The following is a 16,127-nucleotide window of genomic DNA, read 5'->3' as shown; positions in this document are numbered from 1 at the left end:
AGGTCCGGCTGATCTATGCATGCAAAAGCAATGACAAGGAGGACATGCAGGGTGAAAGGAAAGTGACTTTATTTTCCAAATCCAGCAGTGGGGAAATGACTGGATTCTACCTCTATATACCAGTTCAAACTTCAAAGTTTGGGCTGAGGGCAGAGGTTGAAAGAAAGGGAAGCATGACATGGGAGGCGTGCAGGAGTTGTGCAGATTCAGGGAGTCTGTGTCTTACTCCAATGTGTATCTTGAGTTGTGGTCCACCTGGAGCCGCAGACTGATACCATCTCGATAGTGCCGGGTCATAGATACCCATCCTGAGGCAGTCTTCAAGAGAGAGACAATTCCACAGCTGGGCCTTTATGTTTGGTTCATTTTAAATTAGCCTCTGGTATTTTTTAACAGGCATGTAGTTAGATAATTATGCACGGTGTGAGTTTAGCCAGCTAGCTAAATGTGTGTAAGGCATGGACGTGTACAGTGGGAAACCGAAGGGGGTGTGGTTCCAAAGTATATTTCAAGGTTCTACTCGAAGACTAAGGCAATGGTTTCTGCAGTTTGCTTCAAGGTTACATCTCGAGACTGGGAAGAAAATAAAGAGAAAGAAAAAGCTTAAATGTATTTTGAAGCTAAACGACTCGATTATAATCCTTCGCCATAAAAGTTCATTCCATTTCCATGGAAAGTGGGCAACAGCAATCCATCTAGCTTCTTCCCGCTGAGAAGGGGCACAGTTAGAGGGTATCAGATTGGAATCTGCTTACCTGGAGTTGGAAATATTCGTGGGTTCCCAGACTAATATGAGAATGTGTTGGAGCGTTATAGTGTGGGGACACAAAAGTTTCTGAAAAAGTTTTTCCTGCATCTCCATACAGTTATTGAAAAGCAACAAAAACTGCAGCAACCAAACAACAGGGAGTAGAATACCAACTATACCATATATGAGAGTCTTCCATGGACCTGAAAGTCGACCAAACCATGACATTGTGGGATCCTGGTAGAGGACATTTATAGCAGAAATATGAGTATTCAGTGCATGCATAGCTTGGGTTACATCGTGAGAATAATCTGGTGTGTATATGCACCATTCAGTCTTAATGCACAAGCGTCACACTGGGCTGCAGTTAGGATATGTAAGGCCAAAGGGTTCTGTAGAGTCACTTGTGTAATCTGCGAGTTTTTTCAGTGAGAAGGGTAATGTTGGGTTAGGTGTCATGACAGGCAACAGCTCTATACTTAGGATCTCTACTTATAATTCTACATCTACGTTTGCTGTCTGGGAGGAAAAGACGGCTGGTGAGTAGAACCAACAGGGTGCCCATTTTTGATGGTGTTGTCTGGCCTTCACATTTTCCCAGTTGTCGGAGAGAGAGTCCAGATGAGACAGGATGTGTCCTGGTAGGTAAGGGCACCCCCAGACGTACCTGCCGGTCCAGTGGTAAGGTAAGTAATACCAGCTATGACTGCCTCAGACCCATAGCTAACTCCAGGAGAAAGGATAGGCTCCACCATGTAGCTTGACACTATTTTGCCATCCTAGCCACATATTATTAGTTAGTTGATGGGTTTAGCCACGTTGCTAAGAGGTAACCATCCCTTAGCCTGGCTGCTAGTGTGGGATGTGTTGCTCTTGTGTTTTGGGATGCGTAGAGGTGCATGACCCGTTGCCTGAATTTGCACCATCATCAGTCATCCTCTGTTGTCATGTACAGCATAGTCTATAGAGGGGGTGACATTAACCTGCTTACGAGCCAGGTGGAAGATATGTTTCCAGGTTTCCCCAAACGTGGAGCACTCATGGTGAGTGGTTCTGTAATCATAGATGGGAAATGGGTGAGAATTTTTACTCTTGTCCTGCGTATAAACATAACTCCACGTGCTCGAGGTGGTAGCTTGGATGTGCTTGGTTGTGCAATGGCAAGTTAGCAGGGGTACCTCCCCCACAGAAAGGGGTACCTCCCCCACAGACCCCAGCAGTCTGTTTTTTGGAGGAAAGCCACTGTCTACACCCATTCATGTTTCAGCAAAGATCAAGTATGTGCTTATTACTCTAGAATTAACTGAGAACTTCATGTTAACTTCATGTATGTTGCTTATCTCTCCTCCTTTTTCTCTTAATTACTTCAGATCTTTCCTTGGCTCACATAACCAGGTAGGCATCTGAGTGAAGCGCACCTTTCAGTCTTTGAAGGGACTCAGCCCTTTGTACTATATCCTGTTAGGGGGGCTACATTCCATCCTGGGATCGTTTGCAGTGCACAAGATGCATCCTTGTGTAATTTTCCGAATGATATTTTGGAAGTGTGGGCTACTGAGATGTGGTTGCACTAGGCTGGCGAGGGCATCTCTCCCATAGTGCGTTCCTTTACGTAGATGTTTTGAAACTGGATAAACCAAGGCCTTGGAGAGTATCATCATCCTGTGGGTGTCAGTTTTCCAGGGAAATTGGAATCTCTTTAATCAAACCCCTGGTTCGGGCACGTTTGGGATCTTGTTCAGTGTAATGAGGTTTAAAATCTAGTAATTCCAAATGGAATATTCATGTCCCGGAATCTGTGCCACCCAAGCAGCTCATTTTGCAGCTTTGCCAGCTGCCTGGTTACCTTTGGTCGTGAATCATCTCTCTGGTGTTGGGGAAGTGCATGATGGAAGCCCGGGCCGGCAAGGCAATTGCCTCTGCTAGGGCCAGAATTTCTCTTGGGTGTTTAGTATCTGTATTTGTTGATGGCAAGCAGCCTCCTGTAGTTTCCACATCACCCGATGGGCATGCATTTCCAGGAATGCATATATGGAGTCAGAATAAATGTTTACTCCCTTTTCCTGGGACAGTTCTAAAGACTCGGGTAAGAGCAATTAACTCAGCTCTTTGTGCAGAGGTAGCTGCGGGGAGGGCACGGTCTTCTGTTACCCTTTTGGTAGTCACCGTGGCACATCTGGCTCTGGGCACATCTTTCATTAAGCTGCTCCCATCAGTGTAGTTCGAGTCCAGAGCACTCATTGTCTAGTCTGACAGGTTCAGCTCCAATAAGCTGCATCGAGGATTTGCAGTCATGCTTTACCCAGGGTTGTGTTCAGTGGCTGAGAGCAGTGTGGCAGGGTTTAGAGCCATGGTGGTTTGTAGGGTGATATTTGGATCATGTAAGAGGATGGCCTGGTATCTGCCCATTCACCCCACAGTGAGCCAGTAGCCTCCCTTTTGTTCTAGCAAAGTCAGCACCTGATGGGGCACAAACATGGTAACTGGCTGTCTCAGAGTAAATTTTTCTACTTCCTGTAGGACTTCACAGTGGGCACTTTTGCCCAGAGGAAGTGGGGCCATCCCTTCATCTTTGGCCTAATTGTTTAGAGAAATAGGCCACGGATTGTGGGGCATCTCCCAGCATTTAGATTAGCATGCCCAGACCTATGTTTTGTTTCTCTTGGATGCAGAATTTGAACAGCTTCTGGGAATTTGGTATCCCAGTGCAGGGGCTGATATCAGCTTTTCTTTGATGGTATAAAATGTTTGTTGGCCTTTAGATGTCCAGAGAAGGGCCTCTGAGTCTAGTCCCTTTAGGGATTCATAGAGGGTTTTAGTCATTAGTTCAAACTTAGGAATCCAAATCTGGCAGAAGCTAACCCTTTATAAGAATCTCTGCAGTTGCCCCCATTCTCTGGGGCTTTATGGCTGCAATTGCCTGTTTTTGACCAGACCAGGTTCCTTTGGCCTTGCTTTAACCTAAAGCCAAGACAGGTTACTTTCTACTTACATATTTGGGCCTTCTTGGGAATACTTTGTATCCATATTGTACCAGGTGATTTAGAACTAAGATGACCTCAGCTAAGCATTTCCTTTAGTTGTGGCTGGTATTAATTATCTATGTGTTGTAGCCAGACTCCTTAATCTTGTTGTAGGTCTCCTAAGTCTTTTGCCAGAATTTCCCCAAAAATTGTTGGTGCGTTTTTTTAACACATTGAGGCCCCACTGTCCAAGAGTATTGAAAGGTTGTTTTAGTCTCTGGGTTCTGTCATTTAAAAAAATAATAATAATTGTTGGGTCTTTTTTTCAATTGGAGGGCAGAAAAAAAGCATCTTTTAGATCTAGCACTGAAAAGCATTCATAATATCTATATATAGCAGTCAGTAGAGTGTATGGGTTAGACACCATTGGGTGACTATCCAAGACTGTTATTAACGGCTCTCACGTCTTGGGCAAATTTATATTTGTTGAAGTGTAGCTTCCTTGCAGGCACAATAGGGCTATGACATGGGGATCTGCAAGGATGAGTCAATCCATCTGCTCAAATTTTTGCAAGACTGCATTTATTCCTTCTAAGGGTTCCTTTATTAATGTATACTGATTGGTTTTTTTTGTTGTTTTTTGTTTTTTTTTTTGCCTCCCCTCAACCCCCATCCGGGGCACAGTAGCCCCTTCTTTTTTTTTCTATATGTACTCACTGTGTATTTCTTGTTTTTCCTGGGATTCTATCTGCCTATTCACAATTACCCATTCTCTCATAGACTTCTGAGGGAAAATTCTTTCTTCTTGAGGCAAGTGAATAATATCTTAGTTGCATCTTAGTTGCTTGCTCTAGCAGGACCTGTAGCCGTAGTTGTTTCTCTGGGGAGAAATTACTTGAGTATTTAATTTTCATAATAGGTCTTTTCCCAGCAAGGGGATTGGGCATTCTGGCATATGGAAATAGCAATGCCTTAGGTCCAAACATTTTAGTCTGCATTCTAAAGATTGTAGGAAAGCCTTTTGTTGCATTCTTCTTGCAACTCCTATCACAGGTACAATCATTTTGGTGCTTTTTGCTCCTAAGGTGTTAAGAACTGAATAGTTTGCCCAGTATCAACCAGGAAATCAAATAACTTTTTCCTCACTGTCAGTCATACCCAGGGTTCCTGTGGGGAAATTTTCATTGTCTCTGAGGGATTAAAAAGAGCCCCCAGGCATCCCTGTCCATGGTCAGAGCAGTGACCCTGCTCCATTATTTGCCTGTGGGCTTTTTCTTTGTCATATTCCTCCTTTTCTGGCCCCTTGTTCCTTTCTTTTGGGACAGTCATCCTTTCAGTGACCTTTCTCCTTACACTAGGCTCACTGGCTGTGTTCCAGAGGCTTGCCTCGATTTTTCTGGTGCAGAGGCTTCCTTGTTCATTCTACATTTATGGTTGCATCTTCTGTTTCTTTGTCTCTCCAGCTGGGAAAGGGTCATTCCTAGTGAGGCTTCCTGTCTTGGTACCCCCTTCCTGAGTCTAATCAGGATGAATGTTTGTGAATATTCCAGGTGGGCCATGTCCCTTTATCAATTGGAGCCCCAGTTAGGGTTTGCATCCAGAATGGTCCTTTCAGGTTTGAGGTATTTGGATTCGTTCCATGGAGGCATCAAGACTCTTGATCTTCTTTTGTCTGCAGTCAGAAGCATATTTAAGAGAGACTACACATTGGCTCCAGTACACTGGTGGGTAGCACAGACACACATAGAGATCAGTCATTTTCTGGGGATCCGTTCTATAAGGTAGAGATTTTCCGTTTCACAAGTTAGATGTTGAAAATGGGCTGGATGTCCAGTAATGTCTGACAGGTTGCCCACTCGCATCCAAGCCACCCATGGCCATCCTTGTAAATGGGAATTCCCTTGCTCCTGCCATGGCACTTCTTGCTAAACCATGTACCCTGACAAGCACTGGAGGGAGAGGCCATCTCTGTTCTCCCATTATACTGAGGTGGCAGAGTAGCTCCCTCTTATTGGTCTGATACCTCACTTGGTAGCATCAAGGCAATCAAGGCCAGTGTAGAGGCCAGCGCTAAAGGCCTCGTATGGCAGTATCACAGTGGGAGCTGTTAGGGGTGGAGCAGAGGCCAGGTGCATCCTGGCTTTGGTGGTTGGAGCTGCTAAAACAGCTGGGTGTTGGACATTTAAAAGTCCTAATTCTTATTCATTCCTTTCTGCCTGAGTTTGGCTCTCTGGCTTGTGAAGAGCTTTTTTTCCATTCTGTCCTTTGGTACAGCTAGCAGCTGGCATCTTCTCTCATGGTATAAATCCTGATTTTTGAAAAGCATGAAGTCTTGGACACATGGTATTTTTTTCTAATTTTCCAGACTTCTGACAAAATGAGTCTAACTGCATTAAAGACTAGTATTGGTTACATCCATTCAGAGGTCAAAATTTATAACCTAACTTGTCCATAGTCCAAACAGCACTGCAATAATAGACCATTTTTCTCTTAGTCATGGGCTCATAGCTCTAGGCTCTACAGTTAGCTAGGATATGCTCCAGGGGCTTCGCAGAGGGGATAGAGACCTTGTTTCCCCTCCTGGCTTGGTTTCTATATCCATACTGCTCACCCCCATTGAAACAGTGATGACAACTTTTATTTGTTGTCTCTCTTCCGTTCTGCACTGCTCATAGCCTTCAACCAGAACTCCAGGGTCGGAAAGACTTTTCTAGCTTCATGTAAGTGTTTTGTTTAATTTAGGAGAGCTAAATAATTAAACATGAGGCCAAACTACATAAGAAAGTGGCAGTCTTTTATTGCAAATATGCGCGCACTCTCGGGCGAGGTTCTCTGGTCCTCAGGTGTGGGGGGCCAGGGAAGTCGCGCCGGTGCTCTCGGGTGATGTTCTCTGGTCCACGAAAACGGGGGTCGAAGAAGTCACACCGGCTCCAGCCGGCAGCGGACTTTTATGCATTGGTACTGGAAGGGGGAGGGCAGTGGGCGGGATAAGGACATGATAGGGGCGTCTCCGTAGGCGTGGCCGGGTAAGTTTCGATCTCTTTGGATTGACGTCACCTGGCGCATGCTCGGTTGATCTGCATCTTCCTGGTGCGGGCTGCATTTTCCCGCGTGCGGGAAAGTTGGTGAGGAAGAACCCGGAAGCAACATGGATTGTGCCTTCTTGTTCACCTTCCTCCATCTTGTCCTCTCTCCCTCACCCAAACAATAAGCAGTGCACTTAATACCACCCATGGTCCTAAAAGGAACACTTGTGCAAATCTCACCACACAGCTGGGACAGCCAAAGAGATCAGAGAAGAAACTCCTTGGGCAGGCTGATGATTAGCAGCAGCTGGCACAGCATTCCCCGCCACCGCCCCCTACCCTGGTCCACCAGCACATCAACTTCATCCCCAGTCCACGTTCTGCTGTACTTAGTACCCTAGTAGAGGGTAACCGAATGGCAACAAATTAAATGGTAAATTAGGCAGACAAAAAGGGCAGAGGGGTTGGAGTCAGGACTGCCTAAACACTTATTCCGTATGCTGGTAAGCTTTTTGTTTCACATAAACAACATTAAGCACCATAAGCATGGTGGCAAGCACTTTAGATAACCTATGGAATAGTTCACATGCTTCTTTTCTCCATGAAAACTGGCACAGTTAGGAGAAGTGCTCCAGGGTCCTGAAAAGAGTGACCCCTGCTGGGGCAGTGAGGGCTGTTTTCCTCCAGGGCTGGATCCTGAATGGAGTGGGCTCCTGCAGATCACCTTGCAGAGGAAAGGAGGAGGAGGAGAGAGAGACAGAGATGAGGGCCTAAATGTAGATTTTGCACACTTTTACAGTTGCAGATTCAGATTGCACAGGCCTGAGCAGATCCTCACCAAAGGACTGGGTAAAAGTCCTGAAACCTCATCTCAATTTCAGGTGCCCTCCCACCAATCAGCTGACTCCAAATGGAGCAAAGCCCAGGTCTTGACTTAGATACAGATACTATACACACCCAGATGATGTCACAATCAACTGTGTCTAAACAGAGCAGAGTTCAGGTGACATCACAGAACAGGCAGAGGCAGTTCAGGATGTATTCTGGTTGCCTCACCCAGCTCTGAAGGCTGTCAGCCTCTTCACTTGTCACTTGCCCCGTGGTAGGAAGTGTAGTAGGCAGCTGGTGCAGTGGCAAGAAGAGAAAGGAAGTTCCCCAAGACAAAGACATCTCGGCAGGTAAAGGGGAATTCCCTAGAGCCCCAGTCATGGGATCAACTCGCTGGAAGCAGGTGGCATTTCTGGGTAGTTTCTTTCCCTTCCAGTGGCCTGAATGGGTACGCCTTAGTGTGCTTATGTGTCTGATTGCCCCATTCATCGGAAACCTGACCGATGGTTTCAGGAACTCTGAGTGTGTCGTTGCCCTCTATGTGTCCATGTGTTCTCGTCATTTAGCTCCCACTTGTAAGTGAGAACATGCAGTATTTGGTTTTCTGTTCCTGTGTTAGCTTGCTAAGGATAATGGACTGCAGCTCCATTCATGTCCTTTGCATAGGACATCATCTGGTTCTTCTTTATAGCTGCATAGTATTCCATGGTGTATATGTACCACAGTTTCTTTATACAGTCTGTCGTTGATGGACGATTTAGGTTGATTTCATGTTTTTGCTATTGTGAATAGTGCTGCAGTGAACATATGTGTTCATGTGTCTTTATAACAGAATCATTTATATTCCTTTGGATATATACTTAGAAATGGGATGGTTGGGTGAAATGGAAGTTCTGTCTTTAGGTCTTTTAGGAATCACTGCACTGTCTTCCACAATGATTGAACTAATTTACACTCCCACCAACAGTGTATAAGTGTTCCTTTTTCTCCACAATCTTGCCAGCCTCTGTTATTTGTTTGACTATTTGTTATTTGTTATTTTGTGACTTTCTAAAATGGCCATTCTGACTGGTGTTAGATGATATTTCATTTTGGTTTTGATTTGCATTACTCCAATAATGAGTGATGTTGAGAAGATTCAAATAAATACAATCAGAAGCAACAAGGGTGATATTACCACCAACCCCACAGAAATATAAACAACCATCAGAGAATATTATGAACACCTCCATGGACATAAACTAGAAAATCTAGAAGCAATGGAAAATTCCTGCACAAATACACCCTCCCAAGACTGAACCAGGGAGGAACTGAATCCCTGAACAGACCAAGAATGGCTCTGAAATTGAGGCAGTAATAAATAGTCTCAGTGACAAATTTTTTAAATGCCACTTAGAAAATGTACACATAATTTTGGTCTATTCAGCACATATATTTGTAACAATCTCTTTTAGGAAGGATGTTAAAATATTTTATTATTTTTTCTCATTTAGCTTAATATTTTAAAAATATTTTTCTGCTGGCAACTATTTAGATCTCCATTTTCATTGACATAGTCAATAATTTACCCACCTTTCTATTAAATAATAGCAGATCAACTGATATGTATTATTTTATACTGAACTTTGGCACTCTTGACATAATTCATATATGAATAGTCATCTGAATGTCTTGCCCATCCCAGTGAAGATGGGATTCATCAGCCAAGATTGAACAGGAATTTGCTCACTTGAAAGCAGCAAGCAATACAAAAGCAAGAAAAGGGTAGAAGAAATTCAGGAGTCCCACAAGCAGATGAGGATTTATTTAGGGCCTGAGAAGGTGCAGGGACCCCTCATAGGGGCCTGTGGACCACCCCAAGCATGGAAATAAAGGAAAATCTTGAGTCCATTCACAGAAATACCAGGCACCTCTCTACCTCTGAGAAGTACATGAGCCACTTGATAAGCAAGAAGGTAATAGTAAGTTAAAACAGTAGCAAGGAATTGAGAGTCATGAGAATATGGGGTTCCCCATAGAAACTAAAAATCAAAGCTTAACATAAGTCCCTGAGTTTTTCAGAAACCTGCGCCTCTACCAAATGGATCCACTGGCACATAGACCTCAGATAAGGGGGATTTATGAAATGAACTCTGCCATTCTTTATTCTGAATTTCTTCCTGAGGGGTCTACAGGATGTTATGTCTATGAGCCAGACTTACCGTTATTTTCTGCTGATCCCAAATTTTCTGACGAATTTTAGTTCTTAAATAATTACAAATCAGAAAATCTTTGAATCCCCCTATGACCTGTAAGCTTCCACTTCAAGATACTTCATCCTTTTAGGCTGAAACCAATGTGTAACCTCAATATATTAATTTACGACTGTGTCTAACCCCTGCCTCTGTGTCTTTAAAATCCCCTACCTGTACACTGTCTGGTAGTTTTGGTCTTTATTTTATTTTATTTTATTTTTGTTTTATTTTATTTTTGAGACGGAGGTTTGCTCTTGTAGCCCAGGCTGGAGCGCAGTGGCTCCATCTCAGCTCACTGCAACCTCTGCCTCCTGAGTTCAAACGATTCTCCTGCCTCAGCCTCCTGAGTAGCCAGGATTACAGGTGGGTGCCACCATGCCCAGCTAATTTTTGCATTTTAGTAGAGATGGGGTTTCCCCAGGTTGGTCTCAAACCCTAACCTCAAGTGATCCGCCCTCCTCAGCCTCCCATAGTGTTGGGGTAACAGGTGTTAGCCATCATGCCCGGCCTGTCTGCGTGTCTTCTTAAATGTTCTTTGATACTCCTATGCAAACTTCATGATGTTCTCGTGTTTCTCAGATTGTACCATGAATTTATTCTTTCTATCCCATCCCCCTGCCCTTGTTTTTTTTTGATGCATTCTGTCCTTTAAGTAGTGCATTTAGAACACTGACATTTAGCTGGGTGTGGTGGCTCACGCCTGTAATCCCAACACTTTGGGAGGCCAAGGTGGGCGGATCACAAGGTCAGGAGATCGAGACCATGCTGGCTAACACCGTGAAACCCCGTCTCTACTAAAAATACAAAAAATTAGCCGGGTGTGGCGGTGGGCACCTGTAGTCCCAGCTGCTGGGGAGGCGGAGGCAGGAGAATGGCATAAACCCGGGAGGCGGAGCTTGCAGTGAGCCGAGATGGCACCACTGCACTCCAGCCTGGGTGACAGAGCAAGACTCCATCTCAAAAAAAAAAAAAAAACCTTGACATTTAAAGTGATTATTGATATAGTTCGATTAAAAATCTACCAAAATTTATTACTATATTTGTTGATTTGTCTTTGTTCCTATTTTTGTATTTCACTCATTTTCTACCTTTTGTTGTTTTGAGCACTTTATATCAGTTCATCTCATTTCTTAGCATATCTTTTTTTTTTTTTTTTTTACCTTTTTAGTGGCTAATCTAGGTAATAATTTTATTCTCAATCTAACAAATAACAGCTTGTTAAACACAATAGTAGTGTGAATATATTTGATTAGGTATGGTTAAATATGTATCATTGTGTGTGTGTGTATATATATACACATATAAACATGTGCATTTATGCTTAAGTGAATAACTGCAATGAGTGACAGAAGGAAAGAATTAGGGTTATTCTGTTACTGTAAGGTGTTCATACTACATCTTAAGTGATGTTGTTACTTGAAAGGAGGCTTGGATTAGTTCGAAATGTGAATTACAAACTGTAGGGCAGCCTCAGTTCCTTGCTGGCTATTGACCAGAGGCTGCATTCAGTTTCTTCCCACATTGACTTCTCCCACATGGCAGAATGCTCTATCAAAGCCATGAAGTCAAAGAGCTAACAAGACAAAAAAAATCACAAATTTACATAACATAATCAATCGTGTGACATCTGATATTCTTGTATTATTGTGTTGTATGAAAGAAAGCAAGTCACATTTCATGCCCATAGTCACAGGGAGAGGATTACAATACACGGTCATGCACCCTGGCAGGTGGGGATCACTGGGCACCATCTTAAGGTCCACCAGCCACATCAGGTCCTGTCTGATGTGCAGCAGTTTCCCAGTCTTCATTTATCTTGAAGAATCTTAGCCCTTATGAAAAGAACTGGTCAGGTATTTTATAGGAAGCATCACAGTGTGGATTCACCTGATGATTTCTCATTATTTGAATAGAATTATAGACTTATTTTGAACACCTTTATCTTAATTTGAAGACAATAAAAACTGAACAATATATTATTTAGAAATATAAACCTAGACATAAAAATAATATAAAAAGGAAATGACAAATAGAAAACTGAAAATAATAGTAACCTTCATGGGGGTAAAAAATGCCATGAAATTGCAGAGATGCATATTTGGGGCATCAACAATATTGATAATATTCTTTGTTATGGTCAGCAGTGAATTTTAAAAAAAGAAAAAACTTTTCTATTTTACGTTAGCTCTGGACTTACAGAACATTTGCATAGTCAGCATGGAGGGTTAACATGCAACCAACACAGAGTTTCCATTATTATTAACCTCTTATATTAGCATGGGTATTTGTCACAATTAACACACCAACATTATGTGTTCTCATTCACTGATATCCACATATTAATCAGATTTCTTTTTTTCCTACTTAATGTCTGTTTTCTGTTCTAGGATCTCTTCCAGGATAGCACATTTAGACATCATGTCTCCTTAAGCTTTTTTTGTCTCTGCAGTTTCTCTGAATGTCCATGTTTTTCATGGCATTGACATCCTCCATTTGGGATTTCTATGATTGTTTTTACTAACAATTAGACTGAAGTTGTAGATGTGGAAGAAGAGACAGGGGTGAGTGTAATACTCATTATACCATGGGCATCTATTATCAAAATGCTTTTTATCACTATTGATACTAATTTGAGCACCTAGATGAGGCAGTGTGGGTTCAATTTCTCCACTGCAAAATTAATTTTTCCCCCTTTCCATGTCGCACTTTTTGAAAAAAACATCACTATGCACAGCACATACTTCACAAGTGGGGAATTTCTCTTCACCTCCTTAAGGCAGAGCTTCTATAGTATCGTTTGTCTTTCATTACCATAGGCAAAGTATCTGTTCTCCAGCATTTATTTTACATTTAATCAATCATTTATATTATATAGAATATTAGGCAAGTAATAAATCTTTATTTCCACTGTAATTAGACTAGTTCATTGTATTGTTCAAATTGCTCTCGTGCTGGTCATTAGAAGGCCGTTCAGTCAGCTGCTTTACTACTTTGAAATACCCATATTATTGCTATTTGATTTGGTTTGTGTAGTGTGTTGGTCGGTTGTGTTGTTTAACTTTTTCTTACTTTCTGGCACTACAAGGTACTTAATAGTGTTGATTCCCTACCATTAACCATTTTCCCCCAAATTCCTAGTTCCTTTTTTGGTGAATCACGTTAGAAACAAAGTTCTCGGCAGTGGTGTTCTCATTTCTGCTAGGCGTCTGTTAATTCTATGCTTTGTCATCTGACAGAGCAAAGGATTATATGTATGTATGTAACTCACACTCAGATATGTATATGCATTTCTACATGTCTCCATTTATAGCTATGTAAAGTTCAGCATGAATTCTTTTTTTTTTTTTTTTTTAGATGGAGTCTTGCTCTTTTGCCCAGGCTGGAGTGCAGTGGCGTGATCTCGGCTCACTGCAAGCTCTGCCTCCCGGGTTCACGCCATTCTCCTGCCTCAGCCTCCGGAGTAGCTGGGACTACAGGCACCCACCACCACGCCCAGCTAAATTTTTATATTTTTAGTAGAGACGGGGTTTCACTGTGTTAGCCAGGATGGTCTCAATCTCCTGACCTTGTGATCCGTCCACCTCAGCCTCCCAAAGTGCTGGGATTACAGGCGTGAGCCACCGCGCCTGGCCAGCATGAATTCTTATTAATGTTTCCAGCACCCATGATTTAATTCAAAACTACATGAATCAATTTCCCCATTCCTACTACTTGTATGTAACCTCCCACACTAGCAGTGAGACAGTTGGCCTCCTTTATGTAGTCAATGAGTCCAAAATACATGCAGAGTAGTTTTAGAATTGGTAATTCATACCCCCATGGGAAAGAATGTTTCTAACTAAAGTAGAGAATGTAAATACAAATACTTTGACATTCAAACTAAGAATCTCTTCTTATTTTTTGTATTTCTTAGGTTGGTCCCCTTTGTCCCCAAATGTCTATTTCTTTTTGACAGTATTTTAAATGGAATTGTTTTCTATGTTTTATTTTAGATTAATTGACAATATATAGAAATACAATTGATTTTTATTGCCCTAGTATACTAAAATGTTACTGAACTCATTTTTTGGTTCTAATCTTATTTTAGTGATTTCTTTAGAATTTTCTATACACAGGATTATGTCATTTATGAATAGAGATAGCTTAACTTCATCCTTTTCATTCTAGAAGTCTTATATTTATGTTGCTTGCCTGATTACCCTGGCTACATGTTCCACTACAATACTGAATAAAAGTAGCAAGAGCATATATCCTTGTCCTGTTGCTAATTTTTTGAAGAAATTACTGAAACATTCATAATATGGTATGTTGTTGTGTGAGTTTTTCATAGATACCCTTTATCACTTAAGAAAATTTCCTTCTATGCCTAATTTGCTCAGCCTTGTTATCATGAATGTGTTTTGGATTTTTCAACTGCTTATTCTGTATCTTTAGAGATAATTATGAAGCGTTTGTCCTTCATTCTATTAATATAGTGTATTACACTAATCGTTTTTGTATGTTTAACAAAACATATTTCAGGGACAAATCACCTTGCTCATACTGTATATTTTTATTAGGTTACTGGTTTATTTTGATAGTATTTCCTTCAGAATTTTTGCCTCGGTTTCATGGGGCATATTTGTCTGTCATTTTCCTTTCTTGAAATCTCTTTGTCCAGTTGTGCTGTCAGGGAAAACGGGCTTCATGTGGCGCATTAGGAAGTGTTCTCTATTCCTCTGTTTTTTTTTTTTTTCTTGAAAGAATAATTAATAAAGGATTGTTATTAATTCTCAAAGGGATTAGAATAATTCACCAGCGAAGTCATCTCAACCTAGAAAAAAATTGAATCCTACCAACACTAACATGAGCTGGGAAAGGGATCCTTCCCCAGGGGAGGCTTCACTTGAAACCTCAGCCTGGGTCATCTGACCCATAGAAACTGTTAACTAATGTTTATGTGTGGGTTTGAACATCTAAGCTGTGTGATTATATGTTACACAGCAATCAATAGGTAATATGACTGACAGTAAATGTAATGAGGGTATCCTGTATTAGATCCTAGAACAGAAAATGACATTAGTGGAAAATCTGACAAAATATTAAGAAACTCTGTATTTTAGTTAATAGTTTTGTACCACTGTCAGTTTCTGAGTTTTCGTAAATATATTATGGTTACATAAGTTATTAACATTTCAGGAAGCTATAGATTATATAAAACTGCATTATGTTTGCAACTTTCTGTAAAACTAAAATTATTTTCAAGTAAAAGTTTTCTTAAAATGTATTATTTAGAAACAAAAAACATACCAACACAGATGGACGTAAACAACAAGAATCCTTGGATCAGAGGATGAGTGGAGACGCAGGGAGTGAAAGGCAAAGTAGCTTGCCTTATTATCCCCTGTTCCTACACAGGGCACCTGCTTCAGAAAGACACCGTCAATTCCAGGGGCTCGCATTCATTTTCTTCTTGCCCATCACGTGCTCCAGTACGCAGTCACCAATTGATACATCAGTAACCACTTTTTCAAAGAAAGGTGCCTTTCCCACATAAGTTAGAAGGCCCTATTTTCAGGTACTTTGTGGTCGTGTCTTTGTAGGATCTCACTATAAAGACATTTTGGAAGACATGACTTCCAGACAAGATTGAGAAACATCAGTGATGGGGAACATAAAATTTCCGTATTAGGAGTGTTTTCTTAGTTCAGAGATTGTTTTGTTCAAGTTTTAAAGTTTTTTTAAAGCCTTGGAGAATACCCTATGATAATTAAGTTCTCTTTATTATGCAGACTTCATCGTGAATTCATGGTACCACACAGTCCCCTGACGCTCACATCATGGATTTATTTTGTCTAGTGAGAGGCCTAAAAGCTTCAGCATAGACAATATCATCGTGTAGAAGGTTAACTCGGTATGAAAATAGAAGCTTATAATCATGGGGTTGTAGGCTAATTCCTGCTTACAGAGACCTGAAATGAACCTTTAGACACCAGGCATATGAAGGTGAGGCATGTTAGTGATACAGAGTGTATTGTGCAGAGGTGGAAATAGCCTAATAGAAAAAAGGAAAAACAGCACAGTACAGTGTACACCAGCCCACCATGCAGCGATCTAAGAGATGGAACCGGGCTGAGTGCTGACTGCATCTGTGCTGGCTAAACAAAGATCCCCACAGCAGGGAGGACTGTCCCCTCATCCTCCACACAGCTCCCCGTTCACAGGCCACACCACTTCACGGGAGAGCACCAGGACTGTTCCAGGAACGATGCCCACAGAGCTTTTACTAAGCCATGGGACTGCATACCACACTCCCAAGGACATCCACAAAGTCAGGACTCTTTTTGCT

At 41.7% G+C, this 16,127-nt stretch overlaps 2 long non-coding RNA genes across 6 annotated transcripts in view; both read left to right on the top strand.

The window, feature by feature from the left end:
• The first annotated feature begins 6,842 nt into the window (after positions 1 to 6,842).
• LOC103885661 overlaps positions 6,843 to 16,127 on the top strand; it is a 113,615-nt gene continuing 104,330 nt past the window's right edge. For all 5 annotated transcript variants that reach the window (XR_004185329.1, XR_004185327.1, XR_004185331.1 and 2 more), the window contains exon 1: positions 6,843 to 7,915. This is a non-coding gene — a long non-coding RNA (uncharacterized LOC103885661). The remainder of the gene's footprint in view (positions 7,916 to 16,127) is intronic.
• On the top strand, positions 10,850 to 16,124 carry LOC116275890. The gene is made up of 3 exons (XR_004185333.1): positions 10,850 to 12,360; positions 13,967 to 14,102; positions 15,571 to 16,124. It is a non-coding gene; the product is annotated as an uncharacterized LOC116275890 (long non-coding RNA).

Source organism: Papio anubis, chromosome 7 (assembly GCF_008728515.1).
Source record: "Papio anubis isolate 15944 chromosome 7, Panubis1.0, whole genome shotgun sequence".
NCBI lineage: Eukaryota > Metazoa > Chordata > Mammalia > Primates > Cercopithecidae > Papio > Papio anubis.
Note: the sequence above shows the minus strand (reverse complement) of the source record. Positions and strands in the feature narration are given on the sequence as shown.